General features: G+C 40.1%; 1 long non-coding RNA gene across 1 annotated transcript; it reads left to right on the forward strand.

Moving 5' to 3' along the window:
- The first annotated feature begins 2,144 nt into the window (after positions 1–2,144).
- LOC144586757 (uncharacterized) lies at positions 2,145–7,265 on the forward strand. Its single transcript, XR_013541774.1, has 2 exons — positions 2,145–2,361; positions 5,630–7,265. It is a non-coding gene; the product is annotated as an uncharacterized LOC144586757 (long non-coding RNA).
- The last annotated feature ends 458 nt before the right edge of the window (positions 7,266–7,723 follow it).

The raw sequence follows: 7,723 nt of genomic DNA on the forward strand, positions 1-7,723 counted from the left end.
GATGGGAAATTTCAAGCATGTTACAAGGGAATAAACTTGAAACCACCCCTCCCAGCTCACTTTAACTCATCTTGTGCTGACAGACTCAGCAGAGACATCTGCCATGAATTTTTGGGACTCTGAACTACAGTAACAATAATTTTTTTTCTGCACTATGGAGCACAGCCTAGGGAAGTGGGATATTTACCCATGAAAGCTTGCAATTTGTGTGGTTCAATAAAAATAATATCCTACCCTTGCATTGCTATTTACAGTTTCTATCGTTGACTATGCTATAAACAGAAAGCATTCTCACATTACCCACGCAAAGTCTTGATTCTTATTATGAATACTTTTCTACAATCACTGAAAATGATATCACTCAGGGTGGAGTAAAAGAGAAGTAAGGAGCAAATGGAGAGAAGGGAAGCAGAGAGAGAAAATGAAGTGAAAGATCATGGATTTAGGAATCTCATGACACATCAACTTGCTACCATATTAACTTCAATCCTGTCTATGCATAAAATTGGGCTGCCAAACCCAAGTATCTTCTCTTTCCAAATAGCATTAAATGCATTTCTACAAGCTGTCCAAATGATTCAGTTTTGTTATGAACTGATGAAAATGCATCATCAGCCAGCATTGGGCCCAGCATTTCGTTCAGTCCCATTTAAGCTTCTAATACAGGCAGCTAAAGTAATCCTGTTAAGAATGAGCCACAGCAGTTGAATGTCTCTCTCTATTAAGGTCGATGGCAGGCCACCAACCAGACAGCAAAGCCACTAGGCAAAATTAATATCTCCTGCTGTATCAGATAGCTTGTGTTTGTCAGCTACTGAGCTCACTCCAAGGATTAAATGTTCACTTGCATGGGTAACTTAACAATCCTTCTTATTGTCTCGAACTGTACTTTCCTGGAAAGTTCACCCAGGTAAGCTTGCTGATCTGCCCTGTCATAAGAATGCTTATGGGAGTTGATGCGCATAATTAACTCATCATCAGTAAATATTGAGGTGCTAACTTTGCCTAGGAACTGCCATGAAGGATTATTATGACAGCGCAGATCAATGAATGAAGCTTATCCAGGTTGCTCTTTCTCAGAATTCATGGCCCACAACAAAATAGTAAGACGGTGGTTGTACAAATGCTGTTTTGAAAAGTCACATGTTCTTTCTTTGGCACAGAAAGCATCAAATGTATACATGATTTGTAGGCACTTAATGTAGAAATTAAATATGATTGCTTTTGAAGACAGCCACACTCACTGAGAGCTACAGTAAATTTAAGTTTTGCTACCCCAACCCCGGAATAAAGACATGAGACAGTAAATTGGATTAAATGCGGGCCACACTTTATTTAAATAATGAACTCAGGAAAAATTGCCTTTCAGCCAGTAAAAGAATATCGGAGCCTGCTGTAGTGCGGAAAGCCGGTTAAATGGGGGTATTCCCATACCCCCTGATCAATAAATGGGCGAATCCCCAACCCCCAAGCTCCGGCGGTCCCGAGACCACAGGATCCTGGTTAGCCACTAATAAACACCCCCAGACCTCAAGACATCTTTGACTGATGATTGTTGGTCCGGAAGTGGCCCAGCACATCCTCCCCCCACAGGCACTGTAATCGCACGATCCGCAATGCCAGAAGGTCAGATGCACTGTTGGCTACCTGATTTTACAAATTGGGACACACTGAAATACCGGTTATTTCCGCACTACCTGCCAGTGTGACCAAATTAGTTTCCACCGAAAGCCAACAACTCTCATCCAGTGTGAGATAGGCGAAAAATCCCCCATCCAAGGCCAATCAGGATGAAGGTCAAAAATTCCTATCCAGCCCCAGATGGTGACCAGAAAAACTAACACTAGATTTAGGGAGGGCGGGTGGGTGCCCGGAAAGAAGAGGACAATGTGCGCTGGGTGAGTCACCTAAATAGGTTCCTCTCTCCACCCCATCACGTGTCTCTATGATGTCTCTGCCTTTTCCGGGGTGGGAGGCAAACAACGCTCACTTGCTCAAAGTCTATAGACTTAGCAGTGAGCTAGATCTTCTGTCAAGACTCCACAATGAAGAAGAGATTTTGTACCCAATTACAGTATAAATAAATGCTAATTTGCTTGTTCTCACATTTTTGGGTTGTCTTGCTGTTGGCTGGAAAAAAGAACTATGGTCAAGAAGATCCAACGAAACACACAGACTTGGGGAGGATAAAGAAGGGAGCTGGTTAAAGATGGGCAGTAGACCGGACCTCCCTTCTCTGCCTCCTCCAGCAGGTGACCACTCAAAAGCAATGCTGCAAGAATCGCTGCCCCACCTCCTCGTCTGAGTGCCCAGACTGAACATTTGCATGACAGGGAGGGAAGGAGCAATGCACACCGGCGGGTAAGTGAAGGTACTGGGGTGGGGTGGGGGAAGGGAACTGCAGGAGATGTGCGGCCACACAGATGACTTATGATGAAGAATTGGTTCCTTCTTGGCTGTCCTTCTCTGCAAGACCCCATAATTTTTTCAGAGATGTGATGAACAAGTAGCCTAAGAAGTAGACTATATTTCTGGAGACATAAAGGATGTCAGCCTCTATAACACATGACTTTAATACATGGATATCTGTTTGTCTGCGTTGCTTTTGTCTCTATAGGTTTAGCCTAGCCTCTTCTGGTTTAATATTTAGCACTTGAGAGATGTGCAGAAATTTTTTCCTTAGTTTTAGCCTATGGGGGTGGGCTGTCCATAAAGTGGACAGGTTTGGCATTGTATTATCTTATTTCATTCATTATTTGCTAGCACTTCTCAACATACTTCTAAAGGGCAATGTCAGCCAAATAATGGACTTTTTTTCAGTGGGGATAAGTGTCAGGCAACCAATAATAATCCTGAATGTTTCATTAAGAGTTACATCCACTTGTTTGACACGTGTTAGCACCATGTGGTGCTAACATATTCTGCTGTGGAGTATCACAGGGACAAAGCTGTAGTTCTTACTGCTTCACCAGCAAAGATACTGAAAAACATTCTGGTCCTCTTGGAAGGCTTCTCACTTTGGGATAGGATAATATTTGGTGCCAATTTATGCACAAATTGGCCAATTTTTTTTCACAAAATGACCGAATTTGCATGTGAATTCTACAACCTGCCCTAAATTAGGATGACAGCTGCTTCATGAATTTGAAGCACTGAAAGACTTGCTTCTGTCTTTCTTAACTATCTGTCAGTCCTTTTGTATTTGTATGCTTTGCTTCTCAAATGGAAAGAGATACATACGTATTAGGGCGAGGACAGCTTTTTGTCTTGTACTTGGTTAAAGGCAAAGAATCGTCCTAGGCTTTAAACCACTTGTTCAAGTGTCATCGAATCAAGACTACTTAAATTAATGAGAATGAGGAAATTAGAATTTTTTTTCAAATTATTATATTTTCTTTATTTTAACTATTGTAAGATACCTTGAGTCTCTTTTAGAAAAGGGCATCTAAATAAAAATGACAGTGGCCAAAATCCTGTTGCTTAGCACAGTAAATCGCACTAGAGTAGGCTCATTGAATCAATGGGAATTGATGAGTCAACTCTTCCATAAGTTTCGCTGATAGGCCTCCTCCAATTGTGATTTATTTCAACACAGCCCATTTGAGTCAATGGAACTAACATAGGAGTTGAATTACTAAATTCCCATTGATTCAATGCGCGTTCTCTAGTGTGATTTACTATGCTAAGCAACAGACTTTTGGCCACTGATAATGATAGATTTTTCAATGTGTGTCTTTTTACACATACATAGTAACATACACTTGTGTACAAACACATACATACATGCACACACACACACACACACACACACAGAAAGAGAGAGAGAGAGAGAGAGAGAGATGCACACCTAGTTCAACATCATGCAAAAAGACTTCCATCTAATAAAACCTGAATGGACTGAAATCCATTCTGGAAAGTCTGCTAACATTCTCCATCAAATTCAGGGGGTTAATGCAGGAGAGAAAAAGAGAGAGAGAATCCATTCTACTGGCAGAAACTATTCCACCAACAGATGGACATAATTGGCTTTCACCCTTTATGGAAGCGCCATAAATTAAAAGCTGGGTCTCTTTTTAGAAATGTTTTTCAAAAATTAGAAAAGTCAGTGTTCCAGGTGGCTTAGTGATTCCATTGGTCCTCTTTTTGGTATGGCCCTTGGTGACTAGCTTGTGTCAAACCTGAAGGTAAGCAGACAATTTCATTTTTCCAGAGATGTCAGTCTAGTGCTTTTTACCAGCACCAAATCATTAAAAAGAACATTAAAAATGTACAGGACCTGTTATAATGAGGCATTAACTACCAGTGCTCGTTGTTTTTAATCTGTCTGAATGTGGGGAAGGTTTCATTAGTCTCTGTGTTGAACATGAGCTCATGGAAAACCTGAGCCTATGTTTAGTTTGTACTGAGGACTACTCACGGAGAAGAGAAATGAGGTACCAAATGCATCTGGGAATTTGGTAGCTTATTTCATTTCATTGTCTTGCTCTCTTGAATTTTGACATAACCTAGCAGTCATGGTAGCATATTTAAGAAAAGCCCCAGACTGATAGAATCTGTCAAACAATCATGCAACTCATTTTCCAAAATACAGTGGTAGACAGAGCTCAGAAATTCTGGTAAAGGTGGTAAAGTAAAGAGAATTGGTTTGTTAAAAACTCCTATTTTCTTTTTCAAGAAAATGCCTTACTCCTATGTGCATGGCTTCCAAATTTATTTTAGCAGAATAAGCCATTTCAGTTAATATGCCTATTTTGTAGATTGTCCAACAATATTTTGGCTGTTTCCTCACATTGTATTACCATATTTCCACAGCTTTTGTTCTTATAGTGTGTGTGGAGGGGGAGAGGGTGGGATGTAGGTCCAGCCAAAAATATGGCAACAGCAGGATGATTCCAGAGGCCCCAGTAAAAGCCACCATTTTGTGTCTGGTGCAAGTGCAATGTGATCTGTTCGAGTAAGTGCTATTTATAGCTGCCCTACCTGAGTACTTCCTTCTCTGGCTATATCTTGGGCAGTTGCTATAGGTATGCTACCTTTCTGCTCTGCAGTTGCCATCTCTGACACATGACAAGGCTGAGTCCAAACCATCCCTTTTGCCAAAGCAAATAAGCAGGACAAAACCATCAGCAATTCTGTGCAGTTTGGTTATTTTGATTATTATGCCTTCTGTCTGGTAGCATCTGAGGATGGGGTTTCATTAGGGCCTAGTCACCACTCTGGCTGTCTTCCAAAGTTATAAGATACACCGGAATTGCTAGCTCTACGGCAGAAGGAAAAAAAAATAGCGCTATGTTGACTACCACCACCACCACGTTTCTAGCCTGAGAGACTGGGCCTCAGGACTGCAAAATTCACAGACAAATCTTGCTGCAGTTACAACAAAAGGAGCTGATGTCAGAACAGGAAAATCTTAGTTCATTTGTGAGGCAATGTGTAAATCATCATCATGCTAGCAGTCCGGCTTCATCCTTTGGTGCAGGCAAAATGTTTCATGCACACACCTTCCAATGGTACAGATAAGGAACAATGGAGCAGAAACAAACACTACAGTATTCTAACTGTGATTAGCATGCTCAATACGATACAAGTATTGTATAGTTCTATACAGTATTATACTTTCTTCATTCAGAAAAACTCGGAAGATGTACAGGACATTGAAGCCGTGATGTGGGTGCAATTGAAGCAGAACTCACGATTTCTTCCAACATTTTTAGAGAGGCATGAACAACAAAGATAAATAAAAATGGATACAATTAAGCAAACACTTGAAGAACTGAACCTGCCTTTTAGTGAACCCCATAGACGAGGTACTGTAACAATCAGAATATCTCCATCAACTGTTGGGTGTGAATTAACATTTTCAGGTCTGTGGCAAATTAAGACGATCATAAGGAGCAGCCTGTGTCAGGAACAACTACGTACCACTGCTTTGTTGGCAACTGAAAATAAACTATCAGAAGCTTTTGACCTTGAAACTGTTGTCAATCATTTTGCAGAAGAATCAACTCATTCAGCTTCTTTAGATTTCCATGCCCCCTCCATTCCTTCTCACAAACTAACAATCTAAACTCTGTACAGTTACTCACCAATATAGGCTAAGTTCTTCTGACTTTTCTTACAGTTAAAGAGTTTTGAATGCATTGCTTCAAAAGTAATTGTTTTCTAAAGAATGTTGTATATCATAAAAATGTTCCTGTAGTAACTCTGTTGTGTCCGAAAAGCTCTATTGCTTACTGTAATTTGAATTTTTTGTGTGTGGCTGTGGGTTTAAAAGGTATATTTGGTGTATGTGTAAACACAAACACACACATCCTATATACACCACCTTATTAATTTAGTAGTATTATATATGTATAGAACATTACCTAGATTAATAAGGTAATTAATTTCAGAGAAAGCATGTTTGATACGGCAATTTTAACATGAATTCGCTGGAATCTTGTCTTAGCTTAGGTAAGCAGCGTAACTTTTACATGTGAATTGATGTAAGGTAAGAAACTTTCATAGGTATATTATCTATTGTACCCTGAGTCATGTGACTCAGTATGCAACAGATAATGTCTATGGTTTTTTTTCTTAAATTATGGTGATTTGTTTCCAAACATTAGACTATTTGTGTAAATGCACAACAGGATTTCGGCCACCGTACACTTACCTTATTTTCAGAGACCGTAACATCTCTGTCAATCTTTCCCACCAAAGAAATACACTTTGTATCTTTTGTATTCCTCTTACTATTTTTCTTTTCTGGTGCCACAACTAGGATTGGTCTGGATGGATTTGAATCTGATCCAATCTGATTCAGATTGAAATCCAAATTTGAGTCAAAATTCAGAAGGCAAAATCTTCATACCTTCCATTCCCTTATATTGAGAATGGAAAGAATTACAGCTTTTTTGTTTTTTGATGGATATGTAGGAAATTTGGTCACATGGTAATCCACCTCAGGGTGGATTACTGATGCTGAAAGTCAGAGTAATCAGGGATTTTACGCCAGGCACTTTTAAAATTTCATATAAAATGATCAGGATATGTTTTTTCCACCAGAGAACCTAAAATTTGTTGATATTATAACCCTCGTGGTGCTGACAAAGTTCATATAGATACATTGCAGAGTTGTGATGCTGGCGCCTCTTCCTCGTTCATGTTAATAGCAATATAATGGTGCTTCTAGAACAGAAGGACCAACCAACAAGGCTCCATCACTGCCCACCCACAGGTTTTTACATTCTTCACGGTCTTCAGGGAGAGACTTTCCGTGTCCCCTAGGACAGTGGTCCCCAACCTTGGGCCTCCAGATATTCTTGGACTTCAGCTCCCAGAAATCCTGGCCAGGAGAGGTGGTGGTGAAGGCTTCTGGGAGTTGAAGTCCAGGAACATCTGGGGGCCCAAGGTTGGGGACCACTGCTCCAGGAGTTATGCTATCCACTGTTGACATTTACTTTCATACATTTAGAGTTTGCCAATATCTGTTTTATTTATTTTTTATTTATTTATTTAATTTATATTTATTTAATTTATCTGTTCTGCTCTACTGCTCTGTTCTACGGTGGTTTCTGTGATTTAGACATGGTTCTTGTGAACAAAAGTTTACCCTGTGAATCATAGACTGAGTTTGAAAGGGCCTATAAGGCTCAATGCAAGGATCTAAATCAAAGGATATCTGACAGGTGGTTGCCCGATTTTCTCTTGAATGCCTCCAGTGTTGGAGATCTGGTAACTG

The sequence above is a fragment of the Pogona vitticeps genome, chromosome 1 (assembly GCF_051106095.1).
Source record: "Pogona vitticeps strain Pit_001003342236 chromosome 1, PviZW2.1, whole genome shotgun sequence".
In the NCBI taxonomy this organism is placed as follows: domain Eukaryota; kingdom Metazoa; phylum Chordata; class Lepidosauria; order Squamata; family Agamidae; genus Pogona; species Pogona vitticeps.